The sequence below is a fragment of the Bombus vosnesenskii genome, unplaced genomic scaffold, assembly GCF_011952255.1.
Source record: "Bombus vosnesenskii isolate JDL3184/JDL3185 unplaced genomic scaffold, Bvos_JDL3184-5_v1.1 scf7180000016273, whole genome shotgun sequence".
NCBI lineage: Eukaryota > Metazoa > Arthropoda > Insecta > Hymenoptera > Apidae > Bombus > Bombus vosnesenskii.
The window spans coordinates 759,322-780,938 of NW_022884342.1; the positions used below are offsets into that span (position 1 = coordinate 759,322).

The following is a 21,617-nucleotide window of genomic DNA, read 5'->3' on the forward strand; positions in this document are numbered from 1 at the left end:
GGTTGGGTCGAGAAGGTCTGAGGGAGGAAGAGGGCAGAGCGGAGGCAGTGGCCGTTGCCAATCCGTCGCTGCCGTTCTCTGCCTTTTCTTCCGCGTGCCGTCGCCGCCCCTTTATCTTCCTTTTTATAACCAGCTGCTACTTTCCACTCGCCGATTCTTCCTTACCACCCTTTGACGCTCTCTCGATCCCACGTCGGTCCTGACGACTCGTGAAACTGCCCCCTTTTCTTTCCTACGACTGCGACTCTTTCTTTTTCTCATCGAGTCCGATCGTTCCGGCTGAAAGATTATAAACTTAACGAAAGAACTTCTTTACGTTCGTCTTGCTCGTTCTTGGTCGTGGCCTCGGAATAGCAAGGAGAATTCTCGTAACTGCGAGATCGAAGGAGGAAGAAGATCGTACCCGTAAGGACTTGGATGAAGTTGTTTGCCCTGGCTGCATCGGCCGTCGTGACAAAGGCGGACGAAGGAGACGGAAAGGTGGAGAGGATGTTCTCGAGCACTTGGCAAGGTCGGCACATTTTACAGCCGCAAACTCGCGCCAACTGTTCAATCTATCCGCTTATACGACCTGCTTCTTTCGCTTCCCCAACGAATATCGTCGGTCTGAATTCAGCGACGCTGGCTCCAGTTATTCCTTTCAATCCTATCGACCGATTCTCCTCCCTCGTTTTAATAGTTCTCCTCGTATTTTTACATTTCACGTGCTGTACGATTTCTTCGATACACGGACAACTCGGTTCCATGCGTGTATTGTACGATGCTCGTTTAAATTCTACTAAATTCAGCATTCGCATTATCATTCGCGCGGAATCACACGACGATCTTGTTTTAAGAAATACGATCTTCCACGCTCTTACGAGACCGTGAGTTTCTTCCTATCGATTTTCTAACTTCGATACTCCGCTTGTATATTTGTCCTTGCGTAGTTGGGAAGAAGATTCGTTAAATTCAGAGATAGTACCATATGAATTTTTGAAATATTTCAAGAAGTTGCAAAGAAGTTGCAAGAAGTTGCATACACGTAGGTGTGTTTAATATGGAAATGAAACGAAACTGGAGAAATTATATAAAATTGACCGACGACATATTCAATTCTCAGATCAAGTTCCTTAAAATATGAAAATTGTGGCTTGTCATGAGTTTGTCTTGTGATTTTCGTTTATGGGAACTGACAAAATATTGAATTTTCAAATCAAATTTTTTAAAATATGAAAATTGTGACTTGTCATCAGTTTCTGCTGTGATTTTCGTTTATGGGAACTGACAAAATATTGAATTTTCAAATCAAATTCTTTAAAATATGAAAGTTGTAGCTTGTCATCAGTTTCTGCTGTGATTTTCGTTTATGGGAACTGACAAAATATTGAATTTTCAAATCAAGTTGTTTAAAATATGAAAGTTGTGGCTTGTCATGAGTTTGTCCTGTGATTTTCATTTATGGGAACTGACAAAATATTGAATTTTCAAATCAAATTTTTTAAAATATGAAAATTGTGACTTGTCATCAGTTTCTGCTGTGATTTTCGTTTATGGGAACTGACAAAATATTGAATTTTCAAATCAAATTCTTTAAAATATGAAAGTTGTAGCTTGTCATCAGTTTCTGCTGTGATTTTCGTTTATGGGAACTGACAAAATATTGAATTTTCAAATCAAGTTGTTTAAAATATGAAAGTTGTGGCTTGTCATGAGTTTGTCCTGTGATTTTCATTTATGGGAACTGACAAAATATTGAATTTTCAAATCAAATTCTTTAAAATATGAAAGTTGTAGCTTGTCATCAGTTTCTGCTGTGATTTTCGTTTATGGGAACTGACAAAATATTGAATTTTCAAATCAAGTTGTTTAAAATATGAAAGTTGTGGCTTGTCATCAGTTTCTGCTGTGATTTTCTTTTGATGGGAACTGACAAAATATTGAATTTTCAAATCAAATTCTTTAAAATATGAAAATTGTGGCTTGTCATCAGTTTCTGCTGTGATTTTCGTTTATGGGAACTGACAAAATATTGAATTTTCAAATCAAATTCATTAAAATATGAAAATTGTGGCTTGTCATCAGTTTCTGCTGTGATTTTCGTTTATAGGAACTGACAAAATATTGAATTTTCAAATCAAGTTGTTTAAAATATGAAAGTTGTAGCTTGTCATCAATTTCTCCTGTAATTTTCGTTTATGGGAATTGACAAAATATTGAATTCTCAAATTCTTCTTTAAAATATGAAAGTCCTGGCTTGTCACGAGTTTTGTCCTGTGATTTTCGTTCGATGGGAAATGAAATGGGGAAAGAAATGGGCGGAAAGGAAGAAACGGGGGGTAAAATCAGGCGAGAAGAAGCTGGCTAGGAACAGCCTAGAGCGAGAACAGGCTTGTTTGTTCGTGGCTGTATTTCATTTTTGCCGTAAGTTTGCCTTTCGGCCTAGAGTCGCTGCGTAACGAGTTTAAACGTACGTATATACACGGAGGCGTTGCTCCTTCGCGCATTTATCAGGATTTCCGAAGGAAGCCGGAGTTTTTAAGCCGCAATAAATTCCCGTTCCCGCGTGCCTTTACGTCGCACGAGTCTAACGTTGCTTAAAGCTCGCAAAAACCGAAAGCACGAATCTCGAACGCGACGAGGGCGATACGAGTTTCGCTTTGCGCCCGAAAACAGAATTTCAGGTTGTTTAGAGGGAATTTGCCTTGGAACAGCTTGAGAATTTGAGTAAGGGCTGCAAATCCTCGATTAATTCGTAGAATCTGAGAAAGGGGAGGAATACGTGTTTCCGTGAATCTACTGTATATAAATAATTATAATTAAAATGCTAAATGTTGAGAATAACACAGATATAATATGTTTCGATCGCAACTCAACGTTAATATCGTAGTATCTTTACTACAATTAGTTTATTTAGAATAAATGGATCAAACAGATGTTGATTAAACAGGAAACGATGGTTATTTAACGCGAACTAATCACAATGACGTACTATGATTAAGACAACTAGATTGTTAATTTGCAACTCTCGTCACTCTCTCGGTAATGCAATTCGTATTCTCTCACTTCTCAACTCACAATGCTGTTAATTCGTTTATGTCACTTAGCAACCCCTTGTCTTTTATCTTAGCCCCACCACGCACATGTTCCCCAACCGCTTGTTTATAATTCGCCCGCCACCCCCAGAGCCCCTTGTCCACGACGCTACAATATTATGAAAAATCATCTATACATTCTTAGTATTTGTTGAAGTAATTATTTCAAGAAAAACTCTGCATCTTTGTTTATGTATATCCGTGACCTGGAGACTGCTATTACGCAGAAATATTCTAAATAAGGAGAGGTGCATATTATCGTGCCCTTGAATATACATTATGTTTTGGGTTGCAAGGTCTAGCAACGAAGAAAGTCATAGAAAGATTTCTATTTATGTTCCTTGCAGCCTCTAGCTAAAGCTATCAGGCTAACCTTTTTGGTATTGTCCTTTTGCTGTAAATATACGAACGTGACCCTACTATTCCATTGTATCGTAACACTAAGACAGCGAGGATCTGGAGCAGCATAAGCTTAAACATTATACTTGTACCTTTAATTATTTCAATATACTTTTCTATTACAAATTCACCCACTCGTTCTTCGATCAGTCAACATCATCAGTATTTGCCAAGAAAAAGAAGATTAAAACCATTTTCTGTGAGTTGGTGGTTCTACAATTTTTTTCATAGGAATATTAGCTGCAGAATGATGAACAATTATCTGACGTTAACTATTCTACAATTATAATTGTAGATTAGTTGTCATTCTTCTATCAACTTCTTCATAAATCATCTACTCGTTCTTTGACCAATCAACTTCAACAGTATTTGCCAAGAAAAAGAAGATTAAAACCACTCATTTTGTGTGGATCGATAGTTCTACAATTTTCTACGTAGGAATATTAGTTGCAAGAAGATGAACAATTATCTGACATTAACTGTTCTACAATTATAATTGTAGATTATTTGTCATTCTTCTATCAACTTCTTCATAATTTATCCACTCGTTCTTCGATCAGTCAACATCAACAGTATTTGCCAAGAAAAAGAAGATTAAAACCACTCATTTTGTGTGAATCGGTGGTTCTACAATTTTCTCCATAGGAATATTAGCTGCAGGAAGATGAACAATTATCTGACGTTAACTATTCTACAATTATAATTGTAGATTAGTTGTCATTCTTCTATCAACTTCTTCATAAATCATCCACTCTTTCTTCGATTAATCAATCTCAACAGTATTTGCCAAGAAAAAGAAGATTAAAATCACTCATTTTGTGTGGATCAATAGTTCTACAATTTTCTTCATAGGAATGTTAGTTGTAGAAAGATGAACAATTATCTGACATTAACTATTCTACAATTATAATTGTAGATTAGTTGTCATTCTTCTATCAACTTCTTCATAATTCATCCACTCTTTCTTCGATTAATCAACTTCAACAGTATTTGCAAAGAAAAAGAAGATTAAAACCACTCATTTTGTGTGAATTCGTAGTTCTACAATTTTCTCCACAGGAATATTAGTTGCAGAATGATGAACAATTATCTGACATTAACTATTCTACAATTATAATTGTAGATTAGTTGTCATTCTTCTATCAACTTCTTCATAAATCATCCACTCTTTCTTCGATTAATCAATCTCAACAGTATTTGCCAAGAAAAAGAAGATTAAAATCACTCATTTTGTGTGGATCAATAGTTCTACAATTTTCTTCATAGGAATGTTAATTGTAGGCAGATGAACAATTATCTGACGTTAACTATTCTTCGATGTATTTTTCTACAATTATAACCGCAGATTAATTGTCATTCTTCTATCAACTTCTTCATTCATCCTCGTCTCTGCTTATCGTAACTGGTTCAACTATTGTAAATCCAACTCTTAGCAGAACCGCGAAAGTTTACGTTAGAAGCTCGCCCGTCTTCTACGAAAGAAATTCCCGATACGTGGAGCAATCGAGTGCTATATTTTACGGTCGTAAATCGAATCTCACGGCCTCGGTTCCCAACGAGCGTTTAAGAAATTCAAGCGCGCGAATCGAGAAAAAATAACCGACGGGTAATATCCATGTGCAAGAGCAGCGTTCTAGCCCGCTAGAACAAGAAACGTACGGAAGGGTGCAAGCGAGAGACAGAGAGAGAGAGAGAGAGAGAGAGGAATGGAAGAGGACGAGAAAAGGGATGGGGTTGAGCACGGAGCGGTTATTATCTATCGCTCTCGTTACCACAGGTTGCTCGTAAACCGGCCGCATCAAGAGGATGGGGCGTTTGGGTTGGAGAGCAGAAGCATAGGTAGGTAGATACCGGTACTCATATCGTTGTCGTCGTCCCGTACCCTCGTGCCACCGCTGCTAAACCCCGTTTTCCTTCCCTTTCTCTTTCTCTTTCCCTCGTTCTTGCTATTTTATTCGGTTACCCATGCAGGCTATCGCATACAGTGCGAATGGACGGTTGCGTCGAGGGGACACTTGAAAAATCTCCACTTACGAGTGCCTTTCCTTCCTTCCAACGATCCACCATCGATGCCGATTGCTTTTTACCCCCCTTGCCTCTTCCTCTTGTCTCTCGTGCATCGAGCAAGCCAGTTCTTTGTTTCAAGGAGATACCATCTAGCCCTCTTCTCGCTCAAGGATCGCTCCATCAAATGACTTCATCGTGCAAGCGATCGCATCTGCGATTTGTCCTACCCAGACGCGATACAGACAATTTTCCCTGCGTTCTACGATTCTCACTTCGATTAGGAGATTGCATTTTTTACGAATCTAGTAGCACTAACCAGCGGTTTACTTTATTTTCTTCAACCCCTCCGCGGAAGTCTCAGATCAGAGTCGAGCGTAACCGATAGAGTTAGAATATTCCATTTTGTTGGGAAATTGATACAATGGTAAAAAGCAATAGTCTCTGTATACAGATACAGAATGCAAGATAAAATTGTTACACTCGAAATGAACAACGTAAATGCAATTACCTATGACTCAACAGTACGTTTAATACTTAAGAAAAAAAACCAGGGTTATCTAACGATACTAAATACCGTCCTCCCAATTCGCACTTACTTGTAACTAAAAAAAAAAAGAAAAAAAACAAGGTACACCCACACAGTCTCAGTCTTCAACGCGACGCAGGATGAAAAAAGGTGGAAGAAACCCGGACGACACAGAAACGCATCGCCCCATAACTTCAATGCGTTCGCAGTCTATAAACGCGTAGGAAACACAATGATGATCGATATTTCAAGTGCGAGCGACGAGCGAGAGGAAACGAGACGGCGCGACGCTGTGTGTAGTCGCAAGAAGCGTACGTGTGTGTGTGTGTGTGAAAGAGAGACGGAGAGATCGCTAGGTCCGGCGATGGCGAAGGGAACGGCGAAGGGCGCGAGACGGCGCGGAGGAAGTTCGCAGAAGCATCGGATTGAGATCGAGTCGCAAGTTTTTTATCAGAGCGACGTTGCACGAGCGCGAATTGCGCGTAACCCCCGCGGGGCAACAGCACGCCCGTCGCGACAGGGGGCAGCACCAACACCGTACCGGACCCGATACTGCGTGGTGTGTAGTTGCTGCGAGCAGCCGCTGCACCAGGAACTCATAAATCTCCGGGGATATAGATGGCTCTAGTGTCGCGTGAGGTTGCAAGCTACCCCATGCAGGGTGCCGTGGAACGCCCTCCCGCCCCTACTCTATCCCCCATACCCAACCCATTTCTCTCTCTCTTTGCTTCTCTCTGCCCCTCTTCGTCCGTCCTTGCCCCCGGGTCTTCGTCGTTTTCTCTCACGCGACGTCCTTTTCGTCCGTCGAAGCCAGGCCAAGTTCCATCGGTCTTCCTCCGTTCCCGAATACGTCGAATTACCGAAATCCCACCTTCGAAACCGAAGGTGGTCCCTTCTAAGCGAACCTCTGCCGAGAGATCCTTTCCTCTCTCTCTACCGTCGTGATATTTCACACCGGGTCGTACAGTCTCGGCCAGGTAAACGAGATCCTAGCGGACCGTCGCTTATCGACCGACTATCGATTTAGATGCACGCGAAATCGTCGAAGAGTAGAAAAATCGTGTTGACCCGTGGCACGCAGCGTTTCCTTCCAACAGACTCTCACTCTGTTGTACACCCACATAGGGAAGATCGAGGAAGATTGGACGCGAGTCAGAACATTGTCCCGTGTCGCCGCATAATTGACTCGTCGGTTGTATGAAGAAGAGAAGATATAGGAGGAAAAGCATCGTGGGTATTCGATGACGAGGGAACATCAGCCGGAAATAAGAGGGGATTCTCGCGCAGACGGCGATCCACGGCGTGCCCCCGCAGTGTTTACACCGGCAACATTTTCAAGCGTACCCGGGCGAAATATTACCGTATCGCCTCGTGCCGGAGAGTGATATCGCCGGGTAATATATCGCTTCGCGTGTTTTATAGCGACGCGTACTCTCCCTTATAGTGGGTGTACCTAACTGAGCGGATATCTTGGCCGGGTGCGATGCGACCCAGGGATATATCGGACACCGTGGAACAGGCACGGGATCCTCCTTAAACCCACAGCGAGACGGAATGCTGCGATGCTGGGATATAGCACGCGCGAGAAAACGATAGTCGGCAGAAATAATGAAGAAATCGTCGCATTTCTTCGCTTCTCTAAGAATAACGTAAACACCGTGCAGATTTGCGACGAGTGCTGGTCTCGTTGGTTGTTTCTTACACTTGCGATGTAATCATAAAAATAAGCGCGTGTATCGGCTGGAAATTCCACGTACATTGTCATGTACGAATAAGAACATGTAGCAGCGCGTAACGTCGACAATAATCTGTTTGTTTTTAGATCTGTACAGGAAACAATTAATCAAAAGCTAACTTGTGCAAATGGAGGCGAAAAGTGGAGTCGTATAGGGAGGAAAAGTTACGCGATCGTTGAAACATCAAACAAGGAAGACTCGAGATCGTGGACGCAGGTGTAAATTGAGCAAATTGAACGTGGTCAAATTTTTGAGATACTGGCGGAACCGTCTCTCCTCTCGTAGGCTGCAGGACGTGCCAGGAGAAATGCGGCAATACCTATAAGCGAAGAGCGCGAAAGAGCGCCCTGCCGAGCCAGAACTGCATGTTGGTACGACTCCAGTGTAGGAGTAAAACGAGTACATAGACGTCTGAGAAGCGGCAGAAAGAAGAAAGAGAAGGAGGAGGGGGAGGAGGAAAAGGAGGAAGAGCGAGTAATAGAGTAGAGGTAGAGGAAGGGAGAAGGAGCGAAAGAGACGAGGAGGTACGCGGGTCCAGGGGCCAGAAAGCCAGAAACCAAGCAAGCCAGCGAGCCAGCCAGTCAGACCAGCCAACCAGCCAAGCCAGAGAAAGGAGAGAGGACGACGCCGATGATGAATCACCCACCAGGAGTGAGCAGGAGTGAAGGAGAGAGGAGGGCAATAAGAGGACGAGGTACGCAAAAAAGGCTGCACGTTGGAACGCGCTAGAGCGAGTCGCTAACTGACTTATCTACACATCGGAGTATCAAGTCGTCCTCGACGCCCCAGTGTAATGAGCCGTGTGCCGGTATTTCGGTTGTTCCGGTTAAATAAAGAACAAGTGAAGATTGTTGCAGGTAATTTCGATCGCTGCCAGAACGAGCAGAATCGGCCATGGAATTGAGAGAAAAAAAAAAAAAAAAAAGAAAAGAAAAGGAACAAAAAAAAGAGGGAATCGGGTAAAAGTGAGGGAGCAGTTCGAAGGAATTGCGAAGGGAGAAATCGCGAAGGAGAAGTGGTATACGGTTTGTAATTGGTATCGGGGAAAACTGAATCCTTCCCGTGGGCACGTGAGCGAAGAAAATCCGAGGGGTGGAATTCCCGTCGCCGAGGAAATTGGGTTCGTCGTCGCGAACCAGCTAGAGGGTAGAACGAGGAAGCGAAAGAAGTTCCAGTATCATCAAAGACCGCGTAGATCGCTGCGACTGTGGATGTGTACACACCGATACGCTTTATATAGAAGTTGCGTTCGCTCGGTCACGGGTAATGGTTTTACGAGCGTCAAGGGTGATATAAAGAAAATGAAAAACACACCAGAGCTACTGGCAACATGCGCGGGATATAACTACGCTCCGTCGTCCCTTCCTTTTCGTCTCCGCTGCTTCTTCTTAAGTTTATATACAGCCGAGTGAAGAGAAAAAGAGAGAGTGGAGAGTCAACTGAAAATTCTAACCACCCTTTCCCACCTCCTTATGATTTAACTCCCCGCGGAGTGCGTCGCAATTAGTTCTCATATTTCGCTACCGCTCATACCGTTGCCTGAACTTTTAAAGCGCGTTCGCGCGCTCGCACGCTCCAGCGTGGATATGATTTATTCGATCAAGAAGCGTAAACTTGCCTCCAAACTTTTATTCCATTGTCCGTTTTTAGTCGAAAACGAATAATTTACCGCGGCCGCGGTCTGATGCGAGAATAATCTGCCGAGGGATCGAGCGAGACCACCGAGAGAGTCCCTCCGACTTGTTCCACCCCTTGCCATAATTTGCAAAGATGCGCAACTTTTTCAGGCATTAGAATAACGAAGGAGGCACCGGCTAAAAGTGGCGTCAATTTTTTCTCGCTTCGTATCGTCGGATATTACGCTTACGTAATACGGCTGTTATCTCTTCCACCCCTTTCGCCTGTACAATTCGCGTTTTATGAAGTCTCGCCGCATTTCTCTTTGCGTACTTCTATTTCGTGCAAAAGAATATTTAAATCGCTGTACCGTACTATTTAAATATTTAAATATCATTTTATTTCAAGCGTTTAAATATCAAGAAGTCGGAGAGGGTTCGTTTATAATTTAATAGAAAAGGTAGGAAAGTTTAGAAATGAAAAAAAAAAAATATATATATATGGAGAGTATATAAAGTTGGCGCGAGAACGAAAGAAAAGATGCATTCCCGGTTTTTTTCCAACTTCCACCGCGATCCAGAAGTGTATCTTCCTGAAGGGTAAGCGTCCCGTCGAGTGTATGGCAATTAGGCAGCCCGTTCACCCTGCCGCGGCATCCTCGTAAACTTGCTCGCCTTTATGCACGGCCCACGAGCGCGAAGAAGTTTTCGAGAACTTCAACGGGACTCGAGAAAGGTTACCTCGATACTACGATGTGTGTAAGTGGGTTGCGAACGAGGGAGAAGCTGACGCGACCGAGGGTTCCGGTCGCGTACAATGAACGCATTACACGAGGAATCTTTGTAACTCGAGGACAGAGTGGAGAAAGAAACGCGTTAACGCCACCTATAACTCATACTTCGAACATCTGCACGACCAATAAAATCTTTCCAACTTCTTCGCTACTTCTTTCTATCGATCCTGATTTCTTGTTACAAAATTCCTTGAAATTTATATACGAACGCAAACGTGACGAGAACGTGCAAAGTAAAAGACGAAAAGATAGGTAAAACCGTGAAGGTAGGAAATCGACGGAAGTCGGTCACACCACGGATGAAGACATTAATCTCGTTCCGCGATAAAGTAATGCGAACAATGATAAATTCCACGCGGGGATATTTATTACGTGCGCGCGGGCGCTCGTGGTCAAGGAACATTTAGCTCGTACCACTTTATTTCAACGCGATCTCGCTCCCGGGTGGTCTGTATAAATAAGCAGCCGTCCGAAACTGGAAACGTTCGAGCCGAGAGTGGAGAGAGAGAGCCGCCGGACGATATCCCTATTTCGAATCGTTGGAACGATTTTCACGCGTTTCTTTTTAATTAAGCTACCGGCCGCGTTGGCGTTGCGTTATCGGTCGCAATTATTCGCTGCTGGACACGGGCACGGCATATGAACACCGGGGACTTCCCCACTGCCCGCGATTGATGGACAACGCGGACGCGCGCGCACGGTCATTCTTGCCGCGTTAAACGAACCGTGTAATCGCGCACACGAGACACGTAGAGAAATGCAGCGCGCCGCGAGCACCGAGACTGTCCGTGTGCTTTTTCAGCCACGACGAAGAAGGCGTAAAACTACTCGTGAAACGTTTGTCGCGGCTCTTTTGCCGCGCGACAACTCGTGAAACGGTTAACACGCGTCCACCTCGTTGTTCTCGACCTGTTTTTCTATATAGCGATACAATCGATTTCCGAACATCAACATCTGGAAATTTCTACCATTTAAGTATTCGCACAATTTTAACGAACAAGCAGCACCTAATGAAGTTTATACAAGTTTATACAAGTATCGCTACGTACGCAAATTTTGTAGCGTTACGATGAGAAACAATATTTTGTTTCGAAATTTTGATTTTAGTTACTGATAAAATATGCCTTTACGAACCGTGCCGAATATAGACCTGTTTTAAACAAGCATAGCACAAGAAAAAGAAGACGAAGAGATCGAATTCATGGTATCGGTGGTGCCTAGAAAAATTAAGTAGTTATGTAAGATAATTTGGCAACGTCGCAGCAGCCATCACGCTGTAGTCCGAAAAGAGTAGGAAGGGAGGGGAGAGAGACAGAGAGACAGGGAGAGACGAAGGGCGACGATGTGGCGTGTATCGTATGTGTTAGAAATATCCAGGCAGACGGAGCGAAGCGTATGCCATCCTCTCCCTGTGGCTAGCCAAGACCCGAAAAGAAAACGACGAAAAAAACGGCTATGGAAGCCTTAGGTTTTGTGTTGCAAGAGGTTCTAGTCGGAGGCTGTATGCCGTTGCCTCCTCTATCCCGTTCTATGACCCACAGCACCCTAACCTCAAAACCGAAATGGAAGAGGATGAGGAGAGGCAGCAGGGAGGGTGAGACACGAGGGAATTGAGGTGGGAGGGAGAGGAAGTAAAGAAAAGATCGAGATGGCGTTACGATTCTCCGTTTCTCTTTCTTTTTCGTCCAACGTCTCCGCTGCTCTTTCCACCGCGTTCGCTTCGGAGCCCGGGGATTCTGGGAGTTTTTAGAGTGCGGCCCCTCATTGTTGTGTAAATGCGGGCCAATGGCGCCGGCAGACGGGGCGCGCGCAACTTACTTTTAAATGCTAATACCGTTGTACAAAACCGGGTTTTACGAAATTCGCGGCTTCCTTCAGGCTGCGGATCAGCGGCTACATTTATTAAGCTATCAAGCCGCGCGAAAAAGCCTTTGTTTATGCCTGATCGCGCGCGCTGTGTAGCGCTGCACGGTGCTCAACCGCCGCACCGTACGAAAATTTCACGTAAATTAAAGCCCGATCCCTGAGCCGGACCCTTTGTACTCGAATTCTGAACGTTATTAAGAGCGAGACGCGCAAGAGAAATATTTTCACGTCCGGAATTATTTCGGCCCGTTCTAAAGCGGATAGATGAATTCACGCGACAAGCAAGTAAACCTACGAGTAAACAAGCCGCTGTCGTTCGTTCGAGCAACGTCAAGGAAATATCTACGACGCAAATTAAAATACGATCTTGACTTTCGAACTCCATGCTCATAAATCTCAAAACGTGACTAAAAAAAAAAAAAAAAAAGAAGTATAAAAAGGAAAGAAGGAAACATAGGTGTTTTTTTGATGTCCAATTATCCGTTCGTCGAGTGACAAATAAATTTCCTCGACACCTTGAATTTACACCGAAATCATCAAGATACTCCGATACCACGCCGTCGGTCGTCATGGCAGAATTTACGACGGAAAGTAGGCGCACGCGAAATGAAAGCAAAGATAATAAGCAAGAGATGAGTAGAACGGGAGTGCGAGAGAGTAAGAAAAAATGAAGAAAGAAGGCATTGGAGAGCCGAGGCAATCGTTTCAAGCCCAAGGCTATGATGATTCGTTGTAAAGAGATAAGAGGAGGAAGAAAGGCCTCGATAAATGAAGTATGACATTAAGACGTAGAACGAACTGCGAGGACGCGATCTGCCGGACGATCCGGCAACTCATAAGTCTCCCCACTCCAGGCAACCACCCTTTGGCCGGGAATCCCCCACCCCCAACGTGCTGTTGGCCAGCGTGCAAGCGGATGTCCCGGACGCACGGGCGTAGACTTTACGAGAGTTCAAGTGGTATCAGCTAATAATGACGGTCGTAAACGTCGCGATAGAATCAACAACGAAGAGTTATTGCCAGCCAGTTACGTGGCAACGAAAGGCGTAAAATGGTAATGAAGTGTAATCAAAACAAATCATAAAACAGCGGATAGAACAGTCCGCACCCGACTCTCTCGTAAGACACGGCCAAGAGCACGTTCCTGCTCTGAATTCGTACGCACCTGCTGCACACGAACTTATCTCCGGTGGCCTTGCGAATATATCCTCTCCCTCTCCATAATGTACAGATTAATCGTCGATCAAGAAGGATGATATTGACTTGCAAATGGGTGAAACCTGATGCACAATCACGTTTCACGAGAATTTCGAGAAATAATAATTTTTTTCTTTCTAATATCGGAAGAAATGCATGGAGTATTCGATTAGACGATTATTTTTTTTTTTTTTTTAATGGTGGAAGGAAAGGGCAATGAAATTTATAGTAAAGTCTCGAATAAGATAGGGGAAGATAAATTGCTGCGGTGAAAATGTGGTAAAAGTTGAAAAGGAGATGAAGAGACAGTGGTTTCACGGACAGTGGTCACGCTGAAATTTTTCTAGGACGTCTGCTCGAGAGGTAGGTCAGGGTCTGATTGCAGGAAGGAAGCAGTTAGGCCCGGTTAAAGTCGTTAAGCCAAGTTTACGAGGTGTTACCGGGAGCGTAACCTGTAAATCTCAAAGGCAGCGGAGAGAGCGCGTGCCAGTGGCCGCCCTTGGAAAGGCCGCGGAAGGGGTAATGGATATAACCGGGGTGTAAGAACCGAGGTAAGACTGCTCGAGCGCTATAAACGCTTTTATGGATCGTAAAATGTCTTCCTTTACAGCCAATAAAGATCCCCGACCTACCGTTTGACGAGCAGGCAGTTGAATATATGCGCGCGAAAGAACGAAAGAGCCGAACGAGAAATAGAAAGGCAGCGAGAGGAAGAGAGAGGAAAGATCGTGCATCAATCTGTCGGAATCACGCTTTACTGCGCAATAAAATCACACGCTGTCGGTACTTTATTCCGTCTTCATGAGGCCGCTAGTCGCGCGGCTTTATTGGATTATTGACGAATAGCCATGAGAATGCGTTCGTCGGGAAAATGCAAGCGGTCCAGTCGAGTCAGCGCAACAGCGTATACACGTACAGTGTACACGGATACACAGGCACGACCCCGATCGCATACATACAGTTGCCTTGAGCACGGTGCACGGATCCCGACGTTGAGAACCAGAACCATCAACGTAAGTTACTGTACGACCGCGTCGATAAAAACAACCATAAAATGCATTACCGGCCATCATTGGACTACCGTGGAATAGCGTTAAGCTGGGTAAGTAGGAGCGAGTTCTAAATTAAACGGCGTACCGATTGAGCCGTCGGTAAAGCAGAATTGCTGCTTTATCAACCGAGAATGTGTCGACCCGTGCTGCCATCTACGACGGAAACGAGCAATTAACAAAAAATAGTGCCGCGCAGTACTACAGAATTTTCCACCTCGAAGATTTTTTCGCATCTCTCGCCACCAACGAATCGCCAGACTTTTCCGCGATAGTGCTCGCGAGAAAAATTCCGGGGAATAAATCCTTCCTGTCCAGTATGTAGATTTATATCGACGAACATGGAGACGAACGATAAAGAGTGACGAGCCAATACGACGAAATATACATCGCCGTTAGTCTCCGCCTTAACCACGCCCTCGGAAGCAGGAGTGAGGCGGCCATAATTAAGCTCGATGTCGTTAAAGCCACTAGATGGCATCGCAATGCCATAGACCAAATAACAGTTCGTGCAAAGCCGCTTATACTACTTACTATACTCGCGGTTCCTAGCATCGTTAAACATACCTTATCGAGTTCCTATGACACGACCGTGTACAATTCATATTTCAGACAAATATCGACGAAGCAAAGATCGTCGTTTCATCGTGCACCGTCAAAACCGATACAAATTTAACGAATCACCGTGTACCAACGATAGTATTATCCACATAAAAGAACGGCAAAAGTTGCGATCTGAGACGCTCCCGCCGCGACGAAATAGAATCTGTCTATAGATCCGTGGCTCCGGGAACACGATTTCGGGATCGAGATACCTTTAAATATTTCTAGCTTTCAGACTCGGGCCCCAGTGGCGCGATTTATCGCCTATACAGGGCAAACTTTCCTATAAAAGTAGATCGCCGGAATTCCTCTAAATTGCCTTTTCTTGTTCACTGTCAAAATTTATCTTCGCGTATATCTGTGCCATGGCACCGGGTCGGCCCGCGAACAAGCGATCGACACAGGCAATTCTCGATGCCCCGTTCTTTATTTAGGCGACGAAAAAGGCTGACGTATGGACGTACGCCACCAGAGGTCCGTCAAATTCTTGCACCGTGACGACTACTCGTACGATAGCACGCCGCGAGAGTGCACTTTCTTAATTGCACGTAGTCTCTGTTCCTGCGCGTGTTCGCGAAGCGGACAAAAACTGGCGGTCAATCGTCGCCGACGACGAAATGTAAATTGCACGGAAATTCGACGACGAGCTCCGAAAAAAAAAGAAACGGCCCTAAAATATGTATATCTCGTTACATTATCGAAGCGTGGCACGATCGCGAATTTAATGCAGCCCCTCCGCTATCAATGCAGGATTTAATGAGCCCGCGAAACAATGCAACAGAAACGCGCATGTACTGGGGAACGCGCGCGCGCGCGCGCGCGCAACCAAGTCTACTCTAATAAATAACGTCGTAAATATGTAATTAATATGGTAATATAATTCAAATCGTAATTTATCGTGCCGCTAATCGATTTCGCGTCTCGATACGATGACGTTGCCACCACCACCGCCGCCAATGCGCTACTGTTCCAGCGTAACGCGATTATAGTTGCTGGCAGTGTTCCATGCACCCAACCTAACGATCTACTTTGCGTCGTAAAAACGCGGCCGGCACGTGGTTACGCTGATAAAGGAGCACAGCAACGATAAAGAAGAAGTCGGATAATAATCGCCGGGATAAAAGAAACGTCGCTGAATAACCGATCGTTTCTGCTTCTAATCGATCAATGAATTTGTTATACAGATAGATATAGCTATGTACACTTTGGCCGCGTGGTAGGTAGATATTTATTTATTAACTTTAGACTTAGGCTATTTCAAAATTTAAAACAACATGTACATTTAATTGTCAACTTTATTTTGTTATAATTACAAGGTCCATTTACATCCTATCACACAGGCTGTCCCGTAACTTACGATAATTTATATGCTTGAATTTGTCAGAAAGATTCTAAAATTTTCTCCAAAGTGTCCAAAATTTGATCGTAAAGAAAAAGGATTCAGGGAAAGAGAGAGAGAGAGAGAGAGAAAAAAAAGACAGGAGTTGTTTTCGATATGTCGCCGCGTTAAATCTTTTTCGAGTCTGCATTCCACGGAGACTTTGATGCGGGATACGACCAGCAATGCATGCATCATGCATGCACTATGCTTGTGGCTATTTGCAAGGCTAAAATACTATTTTAAGGCTGGCTAACAACACGGCGAACCGATTTCAGGCAGTTGGGAAGCGAAATTCAAGTTTCACGAAAACGCGCAGCTCAACGACAACCGAACCAACCAACCAGTCCATCGATTAAACATCGCACACACTGGATCGGTATCGTGAAATCTGCACGCTCGGCCACAGTCTACAATTACGACGTGGTTCGTGGAGTTAATTGGCGAATTCCTCCGCCGGCAGGATGTCGACAAAAGGTACTTTATAAAGTTTTCCGTTTATCCGGAAAACCAGAAGCGTAGGGATATGATTCGCAACCGGCTGCGAATTATCGCGCGAATTTCTCTTCTTTCGCGCCGTTTCATAATGAGATTCTGAATAAGGTTGCTAGAAAATTGTCCGTCATAACTGTTATTGCTCGAGTGAGTATCGCTGTTCGAATGAAAATATTCGGAGAATATTTGGGACATTTTGTACTTTTCAGTTCCATCATCCATATTTTTATCAGCGACTGTTTTAACAAATACGGGGTGGTTGGTAACTGGTGGTACAAGGGGGTGATTCTAGGCGAAAAAAGAAGTCGAAAATATAGAATAAAAATTTTTCGTTCGAGGCTTTGTTTTCGAGAAAATCGACTTTGAATTGTCGCTCGGTACGCGTCCACTTTATCGCGTCTCGTTATAACGGATCTCACTGTAGATCGTTGTCGATAAAGTGCACGCGTACCCAGCGAAACTTCAAAGTGGATTTTCTCGAAAACAAAGCTTCAAACGGATAATTTTTATTCTATATTTTCGACTTCTTTTTTCGCCTAGAATCATCCCCTTTCCGTTTGTACCACCAGTTACCAACCACCCTGTATAATTTTCTGTATTGTTCGAATTAAAACACTCGGAGAATACTTCGCAAGTTTTACACTTTTCACCGAGTTCCATCATCCGCGCGAGTCTTATCAGCGACTGCCTCGACAAATGCAATTTTTCACATGGTTGAAAATCTCAGGCCGTGGAAAAATACGTATGGCTCAACGTCAAAGGAAGACACGTAACAAGGACCGATGTGTAATGGCGCAAACCACCCCCTTATACGTGCTGCGAGGCGAAAGAAATCTGTACGAGAAACCAGTTGACTGAAGCAACGATCAAGTTGCGAGGGAAGACGAGAACGATTAATTTCGTAGTAACAACAGAGAGGAAGCTGAGTGTGGCAAACAGGAGAGCAAAGGGGAGAGGGAACGAACGTAATAACAAGTGAAAACGAAGGCGGCGTGTCGGCTGGTCGACACAAAGCGTCCACCACGGCCAACATTTCCCGGGAATCCTTTTTTTTCCATCCAAACATGGAAAGAGTCATAAAAGCCGGGTAGAGAACCCGGCGAAGCAGCGCAGGCTTTCGTGAAAGCAGAGAAAAAGCGGGGACCTTTTTTTACAACCGATATTGGCTTCGGCCAAGCAATTCGAAGGGTCGTTCGTTTTCTGGGAACGAATGGCCGCCCCCTGGACTAAAGTACAAATTATACCGGAGGATGCTGCGAGGCAGATAGCTAGCGTTTCAACGACACAAGTTGCCATCTCTTTTGGCGGATCAGTTTCCTGTTTTTTCCTTTACCTGGCCAAAAACTTTCTACTTTCTTTTTCCAGTCACCCTCTTGCCACCATACGATTTCACTTTCTTTTTCTCCCGTTCTATTTTTACATCCTTCTATGGCTAAAGAGAGAAATTGGCCAAACTTTCGAATATATCGGCCACTGAATTTTCCTTAACATCGACGAATAATCCGAACAACGGTGGAACGAAGGAACCGCTTGGAATCGAGAAAATTGCAGCCGTTTCATTATCGTCCAGCCACCCAGTTATCCGCGCGGAATTTAGAAGAATATGAAAATCACGATGGGGCAACATTTCACGCGAGCCAGTTGCTGCGGCAACAACAACAACCCCTTGAGATGCAGAAGCCCGCGAGACGGCAGAGTTAAATGCACGCAAACAGAATAACTTAGGAAATTATGAAGGCACGCTCGCAGGTGGTTTATCCTCATTAAGTGTACCGGATAAACTTAATTTTAAAGGCACGGGAGCTGGCTAAAAGCCCCCACCCCCGACACCATTTGTAACGCTCTCCAGCCGACATTTTCTTCGGGATCCCGTAACTTTCGCCGATGATATACGAAGCTTAATGCGCGCTAGAGGTCTCGCGAAACCGTTGTTCAACGCCGTCGGCAAATCCATTACCATCGAGTCGACTCACCCCTGGCGAATTCGCTCGGCGCAAGGGTTAAGCTACTGCTACTTGGAAGATTTATCAGAACCTGGGGCTTGCTACGAGAAACCTAAGCTTTCTATGATTGCAGGTAATTTGTTTTTCAAAGGGTGAAACTCGCTTTTCGAAAGGGACCGTTGCAGACATCTTTTTCAATAAGAATTTCCCAACTGCTGGCGAGTTGACTCCTCGCCAAGATTCCACAGCGACCTTCTTAAAAGCGAACAGATCTTAAGATCGAGATTCTGTCTGACGATCCGTGTAATTCTATATTTTCCACGACATTTCGCGAATTCGCGAACAAAGCGCCAGCTTCTCTCTACCGGTGACTTTGCCATCCGAAACACGCGCTAATTCGTCGTAATCGCGTCGCGATCTGAAACAGTCCGCGAAAGCGTAAAACACGGGCAGCCCGATCGCCGCGCACGGGAGGTGTTCTCGATCAGGTCAGAAATTGGCCGTTTAAGAGGCGAAAGGGGGGCGACCGATGGAAGCGCGAACGCGAACAAGCGAGAACGGTGAAAGAAGATGAGAGAAGAGAAAAAACGATAAAAAGGAAGATGAAGGCAGAAGGGCAACGAAGGGAGAAGAGAAGAGAAAAATAAAAAAGGATCGGTATCGAAGAAGTCACTCACCTTTAATATAGCTGTGTACATTGCGGTGCTAGCAGAGGGTGGTGTGGATTGGTGGTGGGGTGGTCAGGGGGGCTCCGGTGCAGGGCGTACCCCTAGTTGGCCCCCTCCGGTCCCCCACCGGCCGCTTGCTGCTGATGCGCAGCCGCGGCCGCTGCTGCCGCTGCCTTCTGCGCCTGCGCCTGCTTCTCCTGTTCGTTCAGCTCCTTGATCGCCTGTATCTCCTTCTTCAGCTTCATCCGCCGATTCTGGAACCAGATCTTGATCTGCCGTTCCGTCAGGCAGAGCGAGTGTGCCATCTCGATCCGCCTCCGCCTGGTGAGGTAGTGGTTCGTGTGGAATTCCTTCTCCAGCTCGAGCGTCTGGTAGCGCGTGTAGGTCTGTCGGCCGCGCCTGCGCATTCCGTTCGCTCCTGCAACCAACAAAACCATAGCCGAACGTTCAAACGAGCTCTCCAGAGGCAAAGATCGCGTGTCTTTCCGTCCACTTCGTTTCGCCGCTCCATCGAAATAATACCTTCGCAAACGTCAGCAACGTTCGTCTACTTCTGCTCTCGCTCTTTTCAAGCCAACTACGAACGTTGCTGGCGTCGTTACAGATAGTGGAACGTTGTTTACGACCGGTTGAACGATCCGAAGCGAATGTCGCCGGTATAGAACGTTTGCAACACCGATCATGCGTATCCTTGTTAGACGATAGCCCTAACTGAAAGTAACGGCGATCTTCGACTGTTCTCACCTCAGTATAATACGTTAGAGCGCGTTAAACCAGCCTATGGTTGAATCGAGTCAAGTGCCACGTTTTTCGCCTCGTTACAATTTCAAACGAACCAGCGGATCTTTTAATCCAACCTTCGGTCCCTGAGAATACCAGCACTCGGGACGCCGGAGACGTTGAACGAGTTTGCAAGATGCTGGGAAAATCCCGGCAACGTTCTCGATAACGTCGGGACACCGGGATAACTTCTAAGCGGCAGTTTAAAAAGAACGAGTAGGAGACAAAAAGAGGGGAAAAAGGGGCGCGTAAACGGTTTCAGATAGAGCGTGGCGAAGTCACAGCAAGCCACTGAGAGAAAGTAGGAGAGCGTACGACAGCGGGATAGGTAGACTGTCGAACAGCCGTTTGGGTACAGTACCTAGGCGGAATAAACCCGTCTGTGGGGGCAGAAGCTCACCTTATCGGCCGTTACTGCCTCGTAAAAACCCTGCCGTTTCACCTCTGCCAGCAGCGAGGTGCGAAGCAACCCCCGTAAGCAGCCGGTCCGCCTTTTGCTCGCAGTTCGCATACGCTTTATATCGAAGTACATAAAGGACTTGCCTCGACGACTCCCTTTCGCCATCCCCCGGAGCTGTTGCGAGTCTGCCGACTCGTTCAATTAATCTCGGTTAAACGCTACTCGCCGTATCGCTCGGTTATTACGCGATAAACCGCGAAATTAATTTCACTCGAAGGGTTTAATTGTAATGAATAATTAATCCGGGCGCCACGGCTAGTCCCCGGAAGATAGGTGACGTGGCGATAGCGAGTCCCGTGGTGAAATTAATAACGCCGCCAATTGGTCGAGTCGCGAGGATACGCGAAGAAACTTCATCCGGTAATTCGTCCACTCTCTGAGCGTAATTTTTCGCCGATTAAACCGCACAGGCAGGCTTGCGGATGGCTTCCGGCGGATGAAACAAATTTCGAAGCTCGCGACGAAATTCGAATCAGATTCGCGCGCAAAACGGCTCGTCCTTCGATAGGATATCGGCCGGTCACCGGTTGTGTGCGCACTTTTCCGAACGAACGAACAATTGGAAGCGAGGCGGGCAATAAACGCGTCATATTTACAATCGTATCTGTGCCGATCTATTATCTACGAGCCATGCGCGCGCGAGGGCCACGTCGAACAGCCGCCACCGCGCACTGGAACATTTCCAGTTGGCCATTATACAATATCGCGCGCAGACGAGCAACAACACGCCGCGCCAGAGTTCATATCGGCATCATGTATATTATCGCGACGTAATCAAGTGTTTCGGCGTGCACCCCTGGCCGCGCCACTCGCAGCGGCGCAACATCCCCATGATTTTCATTTCAGCTTGTCAAGCAGGGCTCGCGGAGGGCCACGGAGTTACGGCGAACCGTTTATAAGGGTTATTTGTCACGCGGACCCCGCGCCTCTTCCAGTCTGTTGCCAGTGTCTGCTTTCCACCCCCGAGGAACATCGCTACCTACGACGTGCCGGTGTTATATCGTCCCCTTGGCTCGCGCTCTTCCT

The 21,617-nt window shown here is 45.4% G+C and overlaps 1 protein-coding gene across 3 annotated transcripts in view; it reads right to left on the reverse strand.

Annotated features, from left to right (window-relative positions):
* Window positions 1–21,617, reverse strand: part of LOC117242267 (homeotic protein antennapedia-like) — a 350,813-nt gene that overhangs the window by 220,543 nt on the left and 108,653 nt on the right. For 2 of the 3 annotated variants that reach the window (XR_004495211.1, XR_004495210.1), the window contains one exon: window positions 19,361–19,769. The gene's annotated coding sequence lies outside the window, so the exon portion shown is untranslated. Of the gene's footprint in view, window positions 1–19,360; window positions 19,770–21,617 lie in introns of those variants that run through there. The other variant, XM_033508807.1, reaches the window with a different exon arrangement.